The following is a 22,907-nucleotide window of genomic DNA, read 5'->3' on the forward strand; positions in this document are numbered from 1 at the left end:
CCTTTTTAAATCCAGACATTATTATTATTGTGAAAGGCTTTCATGGCCAGAATCACTGGATTGCTGTGACAGGAGTTGTTTCTCCCACCCTGGACTTTCCACAGGTATATAAGCCCCACTTGCCTAGTTTTCAACAGACCTCACAACTTCAGAGGATGCCTGCCATAGATGTGGGTGAAACGTCAGGAGATAATGCTTCTGGAACATGGCCAGACAGCCCAGAAAACTATCAGCAATCCATTATTATTATTATTATTATTTTAGGAGCATAGGATGCTCCTTTATATTGCTCCACGTCTAAGAACCAGTCCAAGTTGAGCATCCTTTAGAACATTCCTGGGCAAACTTCGGCCCTCCAAGTATTTTGGCCTTCAACTCCAATTCCTTATTGCGGAAGTTAAAGTCCAAAACACCTGGAGGGCTGAGGTTTGCCCATGCCTGCTCTAAATTCATAGAGTTGGAAGAGACCACATGGGCCTTATAGTCCAACCCCCTGCCATGTAAGAAAAGCACATCTGTATCCCTGACAGATGGCCATCCAGCATCTATTTAAAACTGGTTCCCAGGTGTTTTGGACTTCAATTCCCAGAAATAGCAGCCAGCTTACCAGCTGTTATGAACTGTGGGAGCTGAAATCCAAAACACCTGGAGGCCCAAAGGTTGGGAACCACTTATTTTAAAAGTTTCCAAGGAAGGAGCTTCCACCACACTACGAGGCAGAGTTCCACTGCTGAACAGCTCGTATACAGGTAGAAACTCCTTTCTTGTAAAATTGGAGCCAACTTCGACTCTCCAGGTGTTTTGGATTCCAACTCCCACAATTCCTAATAGCCAGTAGGCTGTCAGGAATTGTGGGAGTTGGAGTCCAAAACACCTGGAGAGCTGAAGTTGGCCCATGCCTGGTCTACAGTGCGTAGATGGAGCCCTTAGGTTGCAACCACTAATAATATGAAATTTCCCCCCCACCACTAATTTTCCCCCAACTACTACTAATATGAAATGCTAAACTAATATTTCTTATGTCTTTTGAATTAAAACCTTTCATTTTAAACTTCAATTATAGTTTTAGTTTTTGACAGGCACATAACCACACACAACTTCCAAAATGGTGCTGTCCGTCTAATTTGAGAAGTGTAATAGGGAATTAGAACATCTTAAATTTACTCTCTAAAAGCTGGGGTAGACCAGGCATGGGCTAACAGAGGAGTCAATAGAGCAGTGGTTCTCAACCTGTGGGTCCCCAGATGTTTTAGCCTTCAGCTCCCAGAAATCATAACAGCTGGTAAACTGGCTGGGATTTCTGGGAATTGTAGACCAAAACAAATGGGAACCCACAGGCTGAGAACCACTACAATAGAAGAAATAGTGAAACACAGGAATTGCGTATCCACACTCTACCCCAGGCATGGGCAAACTTGGGCCCTCCATCCAGGTGTTCTGGACTTCAATTCCCATAATTCCTAACAGCCTAGCTGTTAGGAATTGTGGGAGTTGAAATCCAAAACACCTGGATGGAGGGCCCAAGTTTGCCCATGCCTGGCGCAGACTGTGAGAGCTTATGACAAAGTATTCATTGCTTAAGAAAGAATCTCTACTCACAGAAAACACACAGGCCAGGAAGCGTTTCTGGTTAAGCTTTTCTTCAACATGGTATGTGTTTGTTATGTACATGTCTTTCGTCATATTCCAGAAGCACTCCGACACAGTAGTGCCTGACCAAACGTTGGTTTATTGTAACTTCAAACGAGTGTTTAAACTACAGCCATGTAAGAAGACAGATGAGGTGGACTGTCCTTCACGATCTTTGTCACTGCGATTTCTATGTTTAATAATTTGGTATAATACTAAATCTCTACAATGCATTGTGCGCCTCCTAATTTCTGAGACCACGTAAAGGAGATCCTTGTATTGAGGCACTGGTCTGCAAGAGTCATTTCAGTAGGACTGTGGGTGACGGGGGCCTATAAGACAGCCAAAAGATGAACAGAACTAAAGTGAAGTGACCACAAGTCCATGTTGCCTTTTGAAAAGCATGCTTTTTAAAATATAAAAACATTGGAGGAGTCACTATAGTCTATTCAGAAAGTGAATCGCTGCTCCTGGCATCTTCCAGGAGAAGCAATTATTCACCCTTTTTGCCTGAAAAAAGTATGGCACAAGCACGCTTGAGACCAGAAGACAGAAAGGCATGCAATCCCATGGGTGGCCTTCAGGCTTTTGTGGCTCAGGATGACACATTGAACTGATAGAAAAAGCAGGTACAGATATTTAAGATACCGAAAAAATACTGAGAAGAAATAACGGAGTAGTTTATAACTGTAATACAGTAATAAGTCTTGGGCTATCTTAATCTTTCATAATGCATATGTTAAAATTGCAATCCTGTACAGCCAGCCCTCCACATTCTTTAGGGTTAGGAGTACAGTGGCACCACAAAACTGGAAAAATCAGGAAGAAAAAAGTTTTTTCACCTAAAATAACACCTCTCTTGCAATCTCTAGAGCTTCCAGTGCAACTCTCTATGGCCATTTTCTGCTAGAAATTAGTCATAAAATCACTCTGGAGGACCTACAAATGCCTAGAGAAGTGTTCTCTCTAAGGCTCTCTAAACCTGTGGGTCCCCAGATGATTTGCTTTCAACTCCCAGAAATCCTAATAGCTGGTAAACTGGCTGGGATTTCTGGTAGTTGTAGGCCCAAACACCTGGGGACCCACAGGTTGAGAACTGCTCTAGGCGAAAGTTGACCAACAGAATCACACTGGAAGACCTAGAGATTTCTAGAGAGAACATATTAATTAAAACACTAAATAATCAAATTTACAAAAGTGAAACCCACAAACATAGAGGGACGACTGTACACCTTTACGAAGGGGTACGGATTACTGAGCTTTTGACTAGGAACACAAACACTAAAAATATACTAATTTCTGTGCAAATATTTCACATTCAATTAAGAAAAGCCATCTACCTATTAAAATATAATATGTCAAGCTATTTTAGCAGACAGTACACATGTGGAGGAAGCATGGGTCCCAGCAGCTTAGCAGTCTTAAAGCAGGAGATAGACTACATAACTCATTGGTTTATATCCAACATTTATTTCTATTTTTTAATGTTTCATCTAGAATGTCACTACTACACTCTGAAGTCACAATGTTTGCAAATTGGTCTGGAAAACTGGAGAAACGGGAATACCGAGAGTCATCTTGGCTTCTGAAGACCTTCCAAGTTTTAAAGCAGTAGGTAGACTGTAATACAGCAGGTATACGTACTACGTTCTAAGGAGTGAATGGTACCGAAATATATACTAACTGTGCACAGTACCAGTGGTAGAGGAAGCATTTCTAATTCAAATCATTATCACTATATACTCTGAACATCATTAAATCATTATTAATTTCAAGGAGTTTTAATCATCTTGTCCAGTGTTCCTAATGTAGTGTCTAGTACACAAAGTAGGCTGTAGTTGCTTTGTGGATTATGGGGAAATGCACTGAAAGCATGCTATTTATAAAGAGATGCTTTTTGAGTTGTAGTACAAGGTTTTCAATCATAATTGCAAGAACAACACACTACTGTTGTTCATGCAAAGACTGCACCAATTTACTCTGCTATTTACCTTATATCAAAGATTTCCATATGATAACTAAATAGGACTTGCAGGGTTTGGCATGTTTTATGTTACAAAGACAAATAATGTACCCTGGTCACAATTTACACAACCTTAGGTATTGCTTGTGAGTGATTTATATATTAATTAAAAGTTACATATTTTGTTAGGGTTATTTGCTCCATATCAAAATATCTATACTAAGTATGACATATTAGGGGAAAATAATGTTTTGATATATCTAGGAGGAGACATACAACCTGTAGTAAAACTTTGAAATATAAATAGAATTGCAGAAATTAGATTAATCTTGGATTGACCTTGATTAATCTCTGTATTTAAATCTGATCTTCTCTGACATCAGTTCTGGAGGAACCCTCGGTAACCTTTTACCTGCCTTTGGAACTTGACAGACCTAATTTTGTTCCCTCTCATGTTGCATCTGAAACAATTTAAGAAAATTACCAATACAAGGTGTCTTTCATAAGGACACTTGGAATAACTATTAATAGACAGGATTTCAACTCTTAGTTGAAAGGTGGGTCACAGAAGAGAAATTCAATATTTACTAAGTCACTAACTAAAGATGCAAATTCATATGAATTTGAAGGCTCAGCCTTCTATAGTAAGCAGGAGTGCATTTGCACACTTAAATGTTAGTGCAATAATTACGCCTATTCTTGGAAATGACTGCTCTGGCCAAAAAAATACATAGTTTAGTTACATCCCATTCAGATTATTACAATACATTCTACAGAGCTGCCTTTGAACATTGTTTGGAAACTTAACTTGATGCAAAAAGTTGCAGCCAGAGTCTTAACTGGCCTGGTTAGAAGAATCATGCAACTATCTACAAACATCTCAACGGGCTGCAGTTTGTTTCCAGGTACCAAACGGCTGCTTATAGGGCTGTAAAGGCCTATATTTGTATCTCTTGGCATGAAACTATTTGGGCGCCAAGATCCTCAGAAGAGATCTTTCTTTCAGTACTGCCACCTTCACTGGTACAGCTGATGGGGACCTAAGGAAAAGCGTCCCCAGTGGCTGCCCCTAGTCTCTGTTTACTAGAGAGATTGTGCTCTTCTTGTTATCTTATCAACAGACAAAGCTTTTTTACTCTAATAAACATTTAGAACATAAAGTTTTTACGGAAAGGATTTTTAAAATTGTTTTAACTGCATCATTTTAAATTGCTGTTTATCCTTTTAAAATCTACATTTAGATTTCTTCTAATATTGTTAATATTTTTATTTTTTAATTTTGACATTTTCTATGCTTTTAACTATATTGTGGTCATTTTAAACTGTAAGCCACATTGTGTGTTATTTTAGGGGGAAAGAAGAGGTATGGATCAAAGTGATAATGGAAACCTTTTGTGGCTGCAGCATTCTGTTCTCTTTAATGAAGAATAAAAACACATCTTACTAAAGCACCATCTATACTGCCATATAATGCAGTTTTGCTGCATTGAATTGTATTATATGAGCCTACGCTGCCATATAATGCAGTCTTGCATTTGGTCCCTTCCAGACAGGCCCCTTCCACACAGCTGTATAAAAGCCATATTGAACCAGATTATATTGCAGTGTGGACTCAATTGATCCAGTTCAAAAGAGATATGGTGGATTATCTGCCTTGATATTCTAGGTTATATGGCTGGGTGGAAGGGCCCTAAATCTGTGGTTTGCACAACTAACCTACTCTTAATCTGAGCAGGAGTATTTTACAGCCCATAGGTTCTTGTGGTGCTAAAGATGTTACACGTGACAATCATTCAATAGAATTCACAAGCTGTACTAATTTTCCCTAAACACAGAAGTATTACAATTAGTTTTTCTGCTCAACATGCTTATCAAGCGTGAGCTAGACCGAGATTTGGGGAATATAATAAATATGTAGATAAAAGGGTTGTCCACATATTAACAATATATTTCATTTTAAAGTGAATCGTGCTCCCTTTCTTTAAATGACTTTAAATGACTTCTATTTTTATTATATAAATGTAAATGTAGACACATTGGTGTCCTTCGGTATAATTTTTGGGGAGGTCAGGGTGCATGATCTACATGATGCCTTAACTGTAATACAGCAAAGGACTGATGGTATTGCTGAAGCTAAAACCCAAACTGGCAAGTAAGTTAACAATATGTCTATTTTCTGCTTTCCAGGTAATCCTGTATTAGAGTTAGTACAAAATGGTGCTTACTTCAGAACAAACATACATAAGCACTAGCAATATAAACTTTAGGTCAGTGGTTCTCAACTTGTGGGTCCCCAGATGTTTTGCCCTTCAACTCCCAGAAATCCTAACAGCTGGTAAACTGGCTGGGATTTCTGGAAGTTGTAGGCCAAAACACCTGGGGACTCACAGGTTGAGAAGCATTGCTTTAGGTTATATGTCTCAGGCCCTTTCCACACAGCTGAGTAAAATCCCATGTTATCTGCTTTGAACTGGGATATAGGGCAGTGTGGACTCAGATAACCCAGTTCAAAGCAGATATTGTGGGTTATTCTGCCTTGATATTCTGGGTTATATGGCTGTGTAGAAGGGACCTAAATATACACTGGCTAGAGCTATCCCTGTCTTTATCCTCTGCCACTGGTACATAAAAGGCCAATTACTATTCCACAGGCCAGTTTGGTTTGTATCCAGATAAAGGTAGTCTTATTCTGCTGTACCTCTCTCACTGATTTTAATATAAAGTTTAATATCCACTATAGTCTGCATCCTATCCATTTTGTTGAGATGTATGCTGCACTGATAATAGCTGAATTATTTCAATGTATAAGATTCTTAGGAAATACAGTTTGTTTTGTTTCATTTTGTAAAGAGCTATATATATCCTTTATACTATATAAGCAGTCCTCATGACTTCCAGGTGCTATATCTTGCTGAACTTCACACACACACACACACACACACACACACACACGTGTGTGTGTGTGTGTAAAAGTAAAAAAATCTTTCTTCTGATTGTGTATGATGGATTGTTTTATGAATGATATAATCCCTCTTCTGAATCAGGTAACTAAGGGCCCTTCCACACAGCCCTATATCCCAGAATAGCAAGGCAGAAAATCCCACGATATCTGCTTTGAACTGGTTTATCTGAGTCTACACTCAGATAATGTGGGATTTTCTGCCTTGATATTCTGGGCTATAGGCCTGTGTGGAAGGTCCTAAGATTAGTTTGAAGCACATTGCTCTTGCCTTCTCATTTCTTTTGTAATTGATTTTTTTAAGACAATGACTTGTATTAATTCAATCATGCCAGCTCTTTAAAAACTATTTATTACCAATTCTATGTTGCTTTTTGTTTAAAAATTTCTTTTCTAGGATATTGCTGCTTTTTTTTCAGACAGAAGACTTCCTTACAATTTCAGCTAACGTGCAAGCATCTGTAGAACAATAAAATTTTAATCTATAGATGTGCTAATCTAGAGAATTTGCATCGACGGGAAAATTAAGAACATATCACTGAAAATACATCATTTTTCATATTTTTAAATATTACCCCTTAAAAATATAACCCAGTTATTTTTAAACTATGTGCTAATCAACATTTATTTTAGTTGGGAATATATAGGGATTGGGAATGTTTAGGCATCTTGGTGGTGTTAGACTGTAACTTCCACAGTCCTAGTCATTTCAGTCCATGGTGAGGGATGATTGCAACCTAACATTCAGTGCACCATACATTATTTTTGTGGTCTCTGTGCTGAAATTTTAATGGGAGGACACGGATGACAGTTCGAAGAACGACAGTTATAGGTAAGCAACTTATTATTCCCTGTCCTTATTAGTATCTTAGTTTGTTCCCTTTTTACTACCTTTTTATACCATTGTGGGAGCTGTTTTTTAAACATAGAGATAATTATAATGGCTATTTCTACTACTACAATTGTTGTAGTTGTTGCTGACAATTATATTATGTTCTAATTAGAGAAGCTGATTATACAATTGTAGAGGCTAGGTATTTTCCAATCAACTGAATATTTTTCTCACAGCAATCCAAAATATTTTTAATTATGACTGCCCCCCCCAAAAAACACACAAAAAGTCATCAAAGTGGTAACCTTATTCTCCCAATGTAAATAATGCCAGATACAATACCATTTTCTTGTACTTCATTATAAAAGATAATTACATTATTTTTTTTCATTTCAGGAGCGACTTGAGAAACTGCAAGTCGCTTCTGGTGTGAGAGAATTAGCCATCTGCAAGGACGTTGCCCAGGGGACGCCCAGATGTTTTTGATGTTTTTACCATCCTTGTGGGAGGCTTCTCTCATGTCCCCACATGGAGCTGGAGCTGATAGAAGGAGCTCATCCGCACTCTCCCCAGATTGGATTCAGACCTGGCAGCCTTCAGGTCAGCAACCCAACCTTCAAGTCACAAGGCTTTAACCCACTATGCCATTGGGGACTCCATAATTATGTTATTAACTTCAGTTACGGTAAATCAGCTTTTCCTCAATCATAGAAATTAATGGAATTCCATGATTACATAATGGCTGTTAAAACACTGAACACATAAAGACTAGAGTTAGAAAATTGCACCCAGTATTTACACTAAGAAGCAAGTGTGAAGAAGAACATGAAGGGACAAAAGGAAATTGTTTTAGGAAGAATAAACATTGAAATGAATGCAGCTGAACATGATTTTAATAGCTGAGTATATGAGTCAGAACTAAAATCTGTAGACAAATGCAAAATTTCTGAGAACCTTCAGGGTAAATTCTCTGATTACTGGGAAAGTTAATGTTTCAGAATGAAAAAGGAACCAATTTAAGGCATCTCTCATAATTAATCTGGTATGCAAGCTTGTAAATTTTTTTTTTGGAATTTGGATGGTGCCTACTAGCCTAAAATTAAAAAAAATATTTAAGGAAACACATATACTATCAAAGAATATGATTTGTCGTGAGGTCTCTTTCTTTGGAGGTTTTTAAAACAGACTGGAAGATAATTTATAGGTGATGCTTTATATGTTCTTACATGGCAGAGGATTTGACTGGATGGCTCTTGTGGTCTCTTTCAACTCTGTATCTAGATTAGCTAAAGAAGTATTGTTCAGAGGCTCTGGCCATGTTCTTTTGTAAGAACAAAAACAGAATCCAGGTGATTAGGATAATACCATATTCTCTTTCTACTGCCTAGGAGCAGGCAAGAATAAGAAGCAAAATCACATCTTATTGCAGTATATGTGAACTGAGGCTCCTGATTTATCATTTGCCTAACTATACAGAGAATGAAACCAAAATGTAAAGCTGTTTCCCCATTCCTAGAATATTTGGAAGCAATATTCAAATTCCTGAAAGTTTGGGAGCTTAGTTTGAACATAATGTTAAACTGGCTAATTTGTTTGTACTTATTGGTTGGAAGAGATAAGCAAGACTAATCAGGTAGCATCAGCACACAGCTTGTCAATAGCAAAGCAGAATGTTGGCTTCTTGTTACATGTGATTACATATAACAAGGATTTTCAACAGCTTGTATTTCTGAATACAGGCTACTGATAATCCTTGCCTACTACTTTATTAGAAGGATCCTAGTCTAGTCCAATGACTTTTTGTGCAAGATGTGATATTATAACCATAGTGTTCTTCCAACTGTTAGCAACTTAAGTAAAGTATAACTGTCTGTTGACTTTGAAATACGTATAAACAAAAAGGGGAGAAATTGGCTCTCATCTTTGACAGGTCTGCCTGCCAACAACATCCTTTTTGAGGACACTACATTTTCATCCTTATCTCCCTTTCAGATATGCATATTTTCCCCAACTTGCATGCAACAGTTTGTGGTTACTAAGTTGTGCCTCTATTTTGCTATCTGGACTTTTTTTGTGTGTGTGTGGGGGGGGGGTTCTTTGCCCCTTAAACTTTTATAGCTAAAATACACCAAAACCATCTCTTTCTCAATGCTCCTTTTTTGTCTTGTTTCTTATAGATCCCGTATTTGCTGATCCCATTTTGCTAAAGTTCCTGAAGACCTCAGAACTAGTCTCACTTGCCTAGACACATTTATTCACTGCTCCCTCAACCTGGGAGTCTGGGAAGGTTGGGTCAGCCCAGCAATCATTTTCAGATATCTCATTTCTGCTGACATCTACCAATTAGGTTTGCTATTAGATGGAGAAATATGGAAATTAAGGAGATAATACATTCCTATTTGCTGATGTTTTGTGCTGTGTTACAAAAGAGTGCTACTGTCTATTGTTATTTTGCATTGCTATCTTGGATTTGACTGGATAAAGGTATCAGCATCATGATTTGTATATAGCTTAATGCAAAGGAGACAGCACTTTCTCTTATTTGGTTTCTTTTATGTTCTTAATGTTGGCTGACATGAGAGAATATCTGGTTGTTATATCCTTCCTGTTGTCTGAAAATACTGTAACAGATAGTTTAAGTCCCTAGTTAATGTATCCTTCTGTTTCTAACCTTGCTGACAGATTTATTCAGAGATTTTCTAAACATGTCATCTCTCCCCTTAATCTCTTCAAATTTATTTTCTTATTAGGTATGCCTGTTCTCAGAAGAACTCACTATAATGATGCTCAGCCACTCTGAAAATTTAGACTGTGCCAGGGAACCTCTGTCCCTCTGGATGGTGAATGATTCCTCCTGTGGACCCTTACAATTGGCCAGGCTAAGCAAACGTTTATGGGAACTGGTGTCCAGTAATGTGAGTACCAAGACCCCCTGGTTTCTGCCAGGATGACAGATGCTGAGAAACTATTTTGGTTTCTACACTTACAGTCCCTAGTAATTTTTAGAAAATAGCTAGAGTTGTTTGTTTAGGCAGAAATCTAAAGGCGTGTTTTTTTTCATCCCTCCTCCTCATTTATTTATGTACCCAGGAATCTAGGAGTTTGCATTTTTAATGGTTAAGAATTAAGAATAATATGGTGACTATTCAGAATGGTAAAAATGAGGGTAATAAGTATACATGGAACCAAGCTGTAAGTCAGGACTAACACAGGTATTACATGTCTCAAACAATGAAAGGTTTTTTTTTGCAGACACCATTCATTTCCGGGGTTTCTTCATAGGAATTTAAAGTTGGACTCTCTCACTTTTTAAATGGAGCTCCTAAGAAGGCCTACTCTGAAGATCCCCACTGCTGCACAGAATTCTATGTTTATGGAAGCAGGAAAGAAACAAAAACCTAATGTAATACCTTATATAGTATTTGTTTAAATTGAACATACTAGAGGAGCTCATTCTTATTTTAACTTATTTACTTAAAAACATCAAAGGTTCTTTGAATCTGAACAGATGCATTATGCTCTTTCTACACTTGAAGCCATCTTGAAAATGATACAAAATTATGCACTGTTGTTATATAGAAACTAGCTGTAAAGAAGCAGTTATCTCATATAACCAAACATTTAGGGAATAAAATATCATAACACCATTCAGTTTTGATAGGAACAAAGTTATATTCACTAGGGAAATATACACACACTATAAAGTTTACTTCCCAATGTGGAAGAACCACACAGGGCTCAAGATCATATTTATCCCCTCTATCCATCGCTACATATTTGCTCAGCCTGTATGCACCAGAGTAGTCTTTGAAGTAGGTGGTGTACACAGGCCTACCATGGGAATCCAGTAGCTTCAGTGTAAGGAATGTTTAATGCTGTAATTCTGCACACACTTACCTGGGAGTAAATACCACTGAATACAAACAGTGCAGCTTATTTTTGAGTACACAGTAGGACTGCACCATAAAGCTACTCAGATAGTAATGAAAAGGGTTATAATATAGACATTGTAACAAGATGAAAATAAATAGAACTGCAATTTATCTTCTCATAACTTAAGCATTACTCATTTATCACTCAGCATCATCAGTCACAAAAGATCTGAGAACACAACCTTATGCCAGCAGTGCCAGATGATCCTCTAGCTAATAAATGCTGAGAAGCATGCACAAATGGACCAGTCTCTGCCAGTTCTTTTCTGTTTACTTATGCTACATCAGGGATGGGTAAAGTATGGCTTCAATATTCCCTAAAATTGCTTATGATGGCTAGGTCTGACTGTTCCTGCATTCTAACATTCTACTTTGCCTACCTGTACTTTGTTATCTGTGATTTCCCATTTTAAAACGCAGGGGCAATCAGTTCATTGTTGCTATATGTTGGATCCTGCCAGATGCAACATTTGTATTTTATTATAACAAGGATATTCTGAATTAAAGCCTGTATCACTTCAGATCATAAGCACTCACCATTATCCAGAAACAGTCCATCTTCAAAATCAGTATAAATATAATTGTAGTTCTTCACAGCAGGATGAAAATGTATTTAAGAAGTTCAACGATTTGTAAAATTGAAGCCATTAAATCTATTTAAGAACTAAATACTAATGCAAATAATAGATTTGATTCTTACTGCTTTGTTTCTCTAAAAGTAAGCCTTCAGCAATGACATGAATGAGGGCTATATGGTATACGTGCAGTGTAAAGTATGTACCATGTTCTTATTCATATATAAATACCCAATTTTTAAAAAATAAAACGGATGCTTATATTTATACTTTAATATACATCACTGAAATATAAAATATTATAAAAGTATAATATTATATTTCTAATATTTTATATTTCAACTATGCATAGTTTTAATCTGTTGTTTTTAGTAAATTCTAATCCTATTATTGGAAAAGTAGGCTTTCAGTAGGTTGCAGTGTCCCATTTTTGATGAAAAGGGAGAATATACATATAAAATAATTACTACTACTACTACTAGATAACCTAAAGTCACATCTGATCCACATCCTGAACGCATGCAGGTTGTTTTGTGGTTATTCAGGCAGAAGGTCTATATCCTACTGAACAGGTTGCAGGACAAAGCCACACTGATCACAAACTCAAATAAAATTCTGCCCCAGACCACAACTTGTTTAGACTGCTGAAATTTTCCCTTCCCGGCCTTCCTTTCTGCACTATGTTCACTCATTTCAGGAAGTTTGCATTAAACTAGTGTTTTCCATAATCTATGCTTGAAGTTATCTTTTGAATCAGTTTCTGAGACTACAATATTTTTTAGTTAATGTCATTTCAAAACCTCCAATATCTTGCCATCTTTCATTTCTTGACTGTTTGATACATGTCTATTTTCACTGCTTTCTTCTGCATAAATTAATTGGGGTCCTATGTCACTATGTCTCACTCCTATATCTTGTCATATTAGTGCCTATACTAGGTAGGAGCAATCCTCCCTCAATTGGTACCGCATACATTCATGTATAAGTTGACCTCATATTTGTTGAGGACAGGTCTTGGGGCCAAAATTATGGATTTTGATATGACCTGTGGTGCAGCAGGTTAAACCATTGTGCTGCTGAAACTGCTGACCAAAAGTTCAGCAGTTCAAATTCAGGGAGCTGGGTGAGCTCCCATTGTTAGCCCCAGCTTCTGCCAACCTAGCAGTTCGGAAACATGCAAATGTGAGTAGGTCAATAGGTACTACTCTGGCAGGAAGGTAATGGCACTCTATGCAGTCATGTTGGCCACATGACCTTTGGTGTGTCGTCTCTTCGGCTTAGAAATGGAGATGAGAACCAACCCCGAGTTGGACACAACTAGACTTAATGTCAGGGGAAAACCTTTTACTATGGATGTCATTCCATGGAGAGCGGAATGCACCAATGTTGTCTCGGGGGACGCCTATCCCTAGTCACTGCTGCTGTTTTCCCACCCAGGTATTCAAAAAGGCCAAAAGTGGTGCCACAGCGAGAGAGTTGGTGTTTTTTTTAGGTTTTCCTGGGACAGACTAAGCTCTGTTATTTTAGCACTCTAATCAGACAAGGGAATGGTTCCTTTTTTAAAAATAAGGGTTAAGGGTCACACTGAACCATGGGTAAGTCAACATGGGGTGTGTGTGGTTTTTCTGGATAACATTTCTAGACATACACATATAGGGTAGCATATTTATTAAAGAAAATGCAGTTTCTGTACCAACCCATATACTGTATTAAAAAGCTCTTAACCCTCTCTTCATTGTATATTCAGTTTGACTGTTCTTGCCTTTAATTATTTTCTATTGTATAACTTACATTCTGCACAGAACACAATACCATGTAATTAAAAGAAAAGGGTGGATAATAGCTATCCAAGGCTTCCTTTAAAAACAAGTATTAGGCATCGAGTACTGTATACTATTAAATTGGTCATATGTACATGTTGTGTGCCTTCAAGTTGGTTCTGACCTGTGGCAACCCAGAGACAATATATCACAGGATTTCTTGGCAAGACTTGTTCAAGGGGTGCCTTTGCCTTCCTCTGAGGCTGAGTGTCATCCAATGGGTTTCCATGGCTGAGCAGGGATTCAATCCTTGTTTCCAGGACTATAGTTGGAGCCCCTGGTGGTGCAATGGGGAGAGTGGATGAGCTCCCTCTGTCAGCTCCACCTCCCCATGCAGGGAGATGCGAGAAGCCTCCCACAAGGATGGTAAAACATTAAACATCTGGGCGTCCCCTGCACAATGTCCTTACAGGCGGCCAATTCTCTAACACCAGAAGTTACTTGCCATTTCTCAAGTTGCTCCTGACAGGAAAAAAGGACCATGGTCCAAAGCCCAAAGAACTACATTGGCTCTTGTGTTGTGTGCCTTCAAATGAGCTGACAGCCTATGCTATCTACCAGTACTTTTATTGGGCTTTCTTAGGGAATGAATATTCAGAGGTGGTTTTGCCAGTTTCTTCCTCTGAAATATAGTCTCCCATCCAAATACTAACTAAAGCTGGTCCTACTTAGCTTCCAAGGTAAGATGGGATCTTCTGCCTTTAGGGTATTTTGGTCCATATGTACATAGGTATTTTTTCTGAGATGCAATACAGGTTGATACAGCTTTGCTGGTACAGCCTATGCACTTGATCTTTGGTAACTACTGAACCCAAAAAGAGACCTTTGGGTAGATACTATATTGAGATTAACAAAGGACCTGCTTATTACAGTTAGCACCAATATTAAAAGATATAGAACCATGAAGCTTTGATATATCCTGCATAAGGACCTGGCTGTGCTTAATTTATTTCAATTTGATCATGTCATTCAGGCCTGTAAACTAAATTAAGTTGCCTTACTTCACTGGTCAACACTTGGCTAGACTGACCAAAGTCTCAGGTCCATATGTTGGTACTTGAGTTCCCAAGACAGCAGGAAACGATTTTCTGGTTTTTACACATGCAGAAGTTATATGCTATCACCTTCACTGCAGATATTTCCTGTATATTGCTTTGAACCATTTGAGGGAAAAAGAGGAACACAAGAGTAACAATGCAAAAACTGTATGTTTCATTGTGAGTAAGTGTAAATGGAGACTTTCCTCACAGGATGGAGTGGGTGGAGAGAACAAATAATCTCTATTTGAACATGAATAACAGCTGATCCACCAGGGCCAGTCATGATATATTCACACACCTCTTTTACAGCTGTATGTACAAAGCACTAGGAGCTGCACCCATGTATCAAGGTGCCTGCAACACTGTATGGTGCAATCATGTGCTGCACTGCCCCATTAATGCGATGGAGGCTGCATGAGTTGCATTCTCAGATCTGCAAGAGAACATCCATGTCTGGCCTTTTCAAACAACCATTGTTAATCCAATGGGGCCCATAGCAAGTGAAAGCACTTTTAGCTGTTCATCTGCCCTCAGTTAAACTGATATTTTACTTAGATTCTCATGTGGAAATCCTCAGCAAGCCATTTCTGCAACTAAATTGCCTTCATCAACAAAGAACCGACCTTTGCTGAATGTTTTTACTTTGAAACCTTTAAACGGATAATGTAGCATTCAGCTCTTTGTAAAGAAATTTTGTTTCAAGGACAGGAAAGAATTATCTCAGAGCAGAGGCTAGAAATATTTCTGGCACAATATAAAAAGCAACAATGTCTTCTATAATCCTTGTGTTCAGCTGCATGTGCCACAGAATTATATAAATAAATTACTCATACAAAAGACTTCAGAGTATCACTCTGAGGAATTCCTAAAGAAAGAAAAATAAACATTCCTTTGCAATACTTTAATAGATTCCTTAACCTGTTGCATTTTCTAAGATATTTTGGTCATTTCAAAACTATGCATTTATAAGGTAAGCCATTTTATTGAATGGTTTTAGAATGTGCAGCTACATTTTCCCAGCCATTGCTGCATCTCATTAATACATTTTCATTTCATATATGAATACAGATATTTGCAGGGGACACTAGTGTATACATTTGTGTCTTTAGTTAATGTGTTTGTGGTTGCTAAACATGGACATACACACACATATATACACATACTAAGCATGGAGGTCTGCTTGGCAATTTGTATTAATGCTTGCATAATACCTGTCTTGTAAAGATTAATTTCCATATATAGGTAAATCTCAATTAAAACATGATCATCTCTAAAATATTCTTAAATATATAGCATTTTAAAGAAAGGGCCCAGCCCACAAATTTTGATCAATTTACCTACCTTTAAAAATACTCTTAAGCAAGGAAAAATGGGTTTACAACTCAACCAACATTTTTTCTAAAAAAACCTAACAATCTGATAATGAATATATATGGCACAAAAACTAACTATAGATGTCTGTGTATACATACATACATATACGCACACGGGCACACTTCACAGAAAATATGTAATCAGAATATGGAAAAATTCATTTTTAGAGCAGGGGTGAAAACATTACTAAATATTAGCATAAGTCTTCACATATTTCAAGAGGTATTTTTTAATCATGGGGCAAAATCTGAACCTTGCCTCTAGCCTCACAGAACAACAAAGGACTGTGACGACACGTCTGTTATGGTGTACAGTGTACTTGGGATACATTGATTGTAATACACAATATATATATATATATACAGAGCGACACACACACACAATGTGCGACATGATTATATGTTATTTTCCATGAGGAGAAAAGGAAATGACACAAAATATCAAACCTTGCCCCACCTTTCTTGCCCCCCCCCCCCCTTTCTTGGTGAAACGAACATAAAATTGTTTAGGAGCACCACAGCGCCACCAACACAGATCAATACAAAACAAAAAAAAAGATTTCTCACCGTGTGCCAAAAAAAAAAGCCTATAAAAATGCCCCCCAAAATTACAAAATGTCTCCCAAATGCACCTTCTCAAAAGAACACGACACCTAGACGAGGTCTGCTCATTCAGATCCTTTCTATAAAGAAGGCTTTAAGATGACTGACCGAAAAGGAGCTGATTGGCGAATAAAAAGGCCAATGTTTAGTAACAGACATAACTTAATTTAAAACCCTCTTATGTCAGTCTCCTTCTTCATCACACTAGGGGCAGTTCCTCTTGCACTTTTCCTCAAACCCGTCCACCCATTCACACCCCCCCCCCAATCATTTCGGAACATACATTTCCCAGGGCGCATTCCTTCCTCTAAATAAGCCACATATTGTGACCCCCCCCCCTTTTAAAAATATTTTGCTCTACACGCATTCATTAGAAATACAGGAGACCTCAGCCCCTCCGCCTTGTCGGTATTTCCGAGTCCCTGATTGCTCTAGAAAAGATGTAAGCACAATGTATGGCTGCAGTATAGAAATACAATTGTTTCCTAATGGTCTAAAACAATAAGGGCAATGAGTTTAAACGGGGGGGAAAGGCAAGCCTACCTTTGATGTATCCCCCCCACCCCCCTTAAAAGGATTAGAAAACTTACCTCGCCAAGAAGCAGACAGCTGCCTCCCCAGCACGACTGTAACCAAATAGGCTGGGCATAGTTGTTTCTGGCTTGCAAAGGCAGCCCAAGGAGCCCCAAACATCTTTAAAAGATCTTGGCGAAGAAGGGAGGCGATCTCTTGCGATGGGCGGCGGATTCCGAAGGTATTCCCCCCCCCCTTCTCCTCGGTATCTGTGGAGGCGTTTGGGGGGAAAGAAAGCGGAGAAATATCCAAAGAAGATTAAAAGCAAAGGCAGCAGCAGGAGCCAGAAGACTCTGGGGTTAACAACTTTGTAATGGCAAATAGGCGCGCGCTGATTGGTTAGGAGGGCAGTGTCCCTACACTGTCTGCACTATCCCCCGCGCGCCCGCCCTGCCTCCCTCCCTCCTGCAGCCTGGAAAGAAAAAATGCAGAAAGGCAGTGTGCCATTTTATACAGGCTTTTTAAAACACACACACACACATACACACACACCCCAATCTGTGCACCCCAAAAGAGCAGGCGGAGCCCGGGAGCCCCACCAAAGCGGCAGCTCCTGAAAAGATGTTGCCTGGATTGCCCCTCCTAACATAAGCCTGCCCTTGTTTGAGATGGAAACGGAAGGGGAGAAAGAAAGAAAGAGGGAAAGAAAGAAAAAAAAGAAAAGGCACGTGCACATATAATATCCCACTCCTTTTGGCCTCTTTCCTTCTATCTTGTTTTAAAAATCCAGGATTGGATGCCTCCCATGTCCTTGTATGTATGAAGAAGAAAAGGCACATGCACATGTAACCCACTCCTTCCCACACATGGGGCTTTAGGCCCTTTTTTGCCTTCTATCTTGTTCAAAAAAATCCAGTCTGAAACGCCTCCATGTCCTTGTCTGTATGTGTTCCTAAAGACAGGAGAGAGAGTGAGGAAGGAAGAAGGAAAAAAGGCACTGGCACCAATAGCCCCTCCTTCCCACACAGGGGCTTTGGGTCTCTTTCCATATTTCTTTTCAAGTCTCAAATGCCTCTATGAGCTCCTCTTTCTCTCTCCACCAATTTTGAAAGAAAACAGAGCCAAATTACTTTGCCTGGCACCTTAAAAAAGGCCAGTCACGCCTGGAAGAAAAATCTATGAAACTGAAAAGACTACAGAAAGAGGAAAGGGCAGCCTTTGTTTCTTTTATGTCACTAATCTGCACACCTACCGTGGTGCCAAAGGGCTGAGGATAATTGTGAGATACCTTCATTGTGGGAGGCGTAGTTCTCCCACAAAGCCTGTTCAAAAACCCCTCCTCATACTGACTGACAGAAACCTACCATGCTGCCCACAAACAAAATGGCTGTGGCACTGAGTTTTTTTGGGATCCTCCCACCATGCTCCCCCCCCCCCCCCGAAATCCAAAATAAACCAGCATTCAAAAGTACAATGTACAGTCCAGACAACACATCGTCTCAGGAAAAGGGGCTGAGGAATCTTGTCAAAATGTGCTGTTCTGTCCGCAAGGGATTTTTAAAACCTTGGGCATGCAATCCCAGGGAGTCGACTTGGCTGTGTAATGTGAACTTCCTGCTTTACATATGCATAAGGTCTTTCACCTCTCTTGGCCAGGTTTCAAGTTAAGGGCGCTGGGAAATTTGATGCTGTGTGGCTTTTCAGTGGCTGAGCTGAGTTGCTGCAAAAGGGCTGGAAAAAACGGTATCCTGGCCTCACAAAGAATAAAAACTAACATTTGGCATGTCCAATTTTCTCTGAGGTTTTTATTTTTTGGAAGGATTGTCATATAAAAATGTCATTAAAGGCAATTGGCTCTGCATAAATAAAAGCATTAAACTTTCTTTCCAAGCATTGTACATTATATATGAAGCTTAATAATTACTATTAAGCCTCCTTCTATACTGCCATATAAAATCCAGATTATCTGCTTTGAACTGGATTATATAGCAGTGTGGACTCATATAATCCAGTTAAAAGCAGATAACATGGATTATTTGCTTTGATAATCTGGATTATATGGCAGTGTAGATGGGGCCTGAGTCACAGGTGCTGCATGGATGGGTAAAAAGGTGTCCTGGCCAGCTTTATTCTAGGGCGTTTTAGGAAATTTTATAATTTTTACAATTTTATTAGCTGGGATTTTATGTGCTGGGATTTTATGTGAGTTGTTGTTTTTATACTTATGTCACTGTGTATATACGTATGTATAATTGTTTATAGGCAGCACTTGGAGTGTTTCTGTGAGCCGTCCTGAGTCCCTTCGGGGAGATTGTGGCAGGGTATAAATAAAGATTTATTATTATTATTAAGAAAAAAACTAACATTTGATCTATCTAATCCTCCATTTCTTTTTAATCTTTGGAAGGGTTATCACTTATACATGTGATCATAGAATACTGGCGCTGCATAAATACAAACATTACACTTTTTCCCAAGTACTGGCAATGTACAGTAGACTTTCAGTTAACCGGAACTCATGAGGATTGATAGATGCCAGATAAATTTAGTTTCCGGTTGCTTGAGTTACTATTAAATAGGCCTAGGTAATGCTATACTCCATGCTATACCATATTGTTAGCTCTTTATTGACTTAATATTAATATTGACATACAGTAATTAAAAGCAAATTAAGAGAAATGAAGACAAATGTAACCTAACTGTTTTATTGTATTATTCCATCAGTTTTTTATTTAAAATATTATTTCTTCTATTTTTCCAGTTGCTTGAGAGTTTAAGGTGCTTGAGTTCTAGTTAACAGAGAGTCTAATATATATTACATTTGCAGTTTAATAATTACTATTTATTTGGGAACAATCCTGAGGATCAGAAGCTGTTGTTTAGCAATTAACACCTAATGCCTGGTTACAATAAAGAAAGTATATTGTTTATTAACATTAAAATAAACTCTGAAACTACAAACATAAACACTACTCTTCATATGTTTAGACACCATAAACTTCTGAAATTACTCCACACGGATGGCTTTCATTTGTCTTCAAGTAAAACAACTTTAGTAGGAAGCCTCCAATTAGGCAGCAGTTGCCTTTGAAGATTCCCAATTCTGAGGATCACAGCTTTATAGAACAAGCCACACAAACCGCTTTGAAGGGGTTTTGCACTTGAAACTAGTTTAATTCCTCTGGTGGTAATAAACTACAATGCGACTCAAGTTGGCTAAAGGCGTTTCAATGGAACAGACTTAAAAGCAAGGGCCTTCTTAGAATTCTATCTAAAAAAACAGATTTGAAGTGGCTATTTTAACCAATGCAATGCTATCCACATTTGCGTGATTGAAGCTCTAGCTCTATAATTTCTGTACAGTGCAAGCTACTCTTCCCATGGAAAGCCTATAACCATCCTATTTTTTAAAGGGCTGAACATGACAAAATAGAAAATATTTGGATTTATTATAGCTCATCTATATATTGCTACCTTCCCAAGTAACAGTTTAATATTAATTTTAGCTTCTTTGGGATTGGTGACCTCACAGAAAGGGGTGGTAACAGCCACCCCTAACAAATAAATTAAACCACTCACAGTTGTTAATGTGGAGAAAGAGCGCGTAAACTAGAAAAGGCTGCAGCAGATTGCTGTTGCCTAAATATAAAGGGAAGAACAAGATTTCACCCCTTCCTCTCTTCTTCTCCCTGACAAGTTAACTGAGTGTAATTTTTTTTTTAATTTGCACTTTGAACTCAGTTTGCAACTAAGGCTGAAGCAGGAAATGGCAGGAGAAAAATACTGGACATTTTTAAAAGCACCTTAAAAATTAGATGACAGATAATAAATTGGGACAGTTGGAGCATATGTGTTGTCAGCTCTTGGATAAACTGCTCTCTACATACAAGGATGCATAAGATAACAAATTGGTATTTACATCAATCATGGGTTGTGATTGAATTTGTTTGTAATATGGCCCAGGAAATTGGTCTGTTGCAGAAGACATCTACTATAGGTCATTGGGGGAATCCCACCTGAACAACAGCCATGATGAAGGTTTGCTTTGATCATCTAAGGGGCATGAGCTAATGTTGCCTTTGCCTTAAGATTTTATTGCTGCATCCTATTTAAGATCTACGTGTAATAAATAAATCATTGCTTTGGAGCACCTGTGACCTCTTTCATTTATTCTAGGTATAGCTGGCTTGAAATGAAGTGGCGCAGATCCCTGGAATTGTTACAGTTGGTATCTGGATATGCAGGTCTTTCTTGAAATAAATTACCGGTATGCTGTTTAATGTATACTTCTGGTCAAATTCATTCCATACCCATGACCTAATTGTTCCCATAGAAAACAGAATATAATGTATGACTTTAATTTTTTTAATAAAATATATGTGTTATACAAATTGTTAACCAAAATAATTTAAAATGTAAATGTAACCAATTGAATACATTACAGAAAGTAATTCAGAAAGTCTAGAGAGTGGGATTCAAATCCTCATTTGGCCATGGAAACCCACTAGGTGAGCTTGGAAGAATAACTCTCAGCCTCAGAGGAAGGGCAAAGGCAAACTCCCTCTTGTCTGAACACATATTTCCAAGAAAAAATCTGGGGTAAGGTCACCATAAGTCAGAAGTGGTATTATTTTCCTCCTTTTCATTTTATTTGAGAATCCATATTTACTACCATGAAGGAGCAAAGATAATTTATGTTGCTGTATTTATCTAGTTTCTGTATACAAGCAGAATCTCAGCAACTTTGAATCCATGATTGTTACACAGCTGTGTATTGTTACAGTAGAGTTTATTTCTCTGAAAGTGACTGAAATAAAGTTACCAGTATCTAAAACAATTTTGAATAATATTATTGGAGTAAAGTACAAGGGTCATCCAGTCCAGCCTCTTGCCATGCAGAAACACACAATCAAAGCATTCCTGACAGATGGCATTCAGCTTCTGTTTCAAAACCTCCAGAGAAGGAGACTCCTCCACACATGTATTACCCCCCAATAATAAACAAAGAACAGCAACAGTTGGCCATGGATAACAAAACATTAATGGAGTATCCAAACTTTTAACTAAATATGTTCTTAAAGACCTGGGAAGAAACATGCTACCTTAGAACAGTACAATGTTAGAGCTGATTAATCTCTGCTAAAAGAGCGTTTCATATAGTGGACATAGCTCAGGGAGAAAGGCTCCTTGACTGTATGCTTAGCGTCATCAGGCTAGAGATCTAGTATAAGGCCCCAGTGATGCCAGGAATAACATAGAAGGTGATCCTAAGCTATTTATATATCAATACTAGTAACTTGAATTGAACCAAGAGACCAAGATGGTAGCTTTTACAACTCAATCTGAAGAGGCATTATTCTACTTCTGGTAGCTCTAAACAAATTATAATGGGGTTTTGGTGAGATTTGTTCAGAGGAGGAGCCCCCGATGGCACAGTGTATTAAAGCACTGAGCTGCTGAACTTGTGGACTGAAAGGTCGCAGGTTTGAATGTGGGGCGCGGAGTGAGCACCCTCTGTTAGCCCCAGCCTCTGCCAACCTAGCAGTTCAAAAACATGCAAATCTGAGTAGATCAATAGGTAACGCTCTGGTGGGAATGTAACAGTGCTCCATGCAGTCATGCCGACCACATGACCTTGGAGGTGTCTACGGACAATGACAGCTCTTCG

At 38.4% G+C, this 22,907-nt stretch overlaps 1 protein-coding gene across 1 annotated transcript in view; it reads right to left on the reverse strand.

Annotated features, from left to right (window-relative positions):
- Positions 1-17,644, reverse strand: part of epc1 (enhancer of polycomb homolog 1) — a 62,732-nt gene extending 45,088 nt beyond the window's left edge. Inside the window, exon 1 of the mRNA XM_008112338.3 lies at positions 17,317-17,644. The gene's annotated coding sequence lies outside the window, so the exon portion shown is untranslated. The remainder of the gene's footprint in view (positions 1-17,316) is intronic.
- Between the last annotated feature and the right edge of the window lie 5,263 nt (positions 17,645-22,907).

Source organism: Anolis carolinensis, chromosome 6 (genome assembly GCF_035594765.1).
Source record: "Anolis carolinensis isolate JA03-04 chromosome 6, rAnoCar3.1.pri, whole genome shotgun sequence".
In the NCBI taxonomy this organism is placed as follows: domain Eukaryota; kingdom Metazoa; phylum Chordata; class Lepidosauria; order Squamata; family Dactyloidae; genus Anolis; species Anolis carolinensis.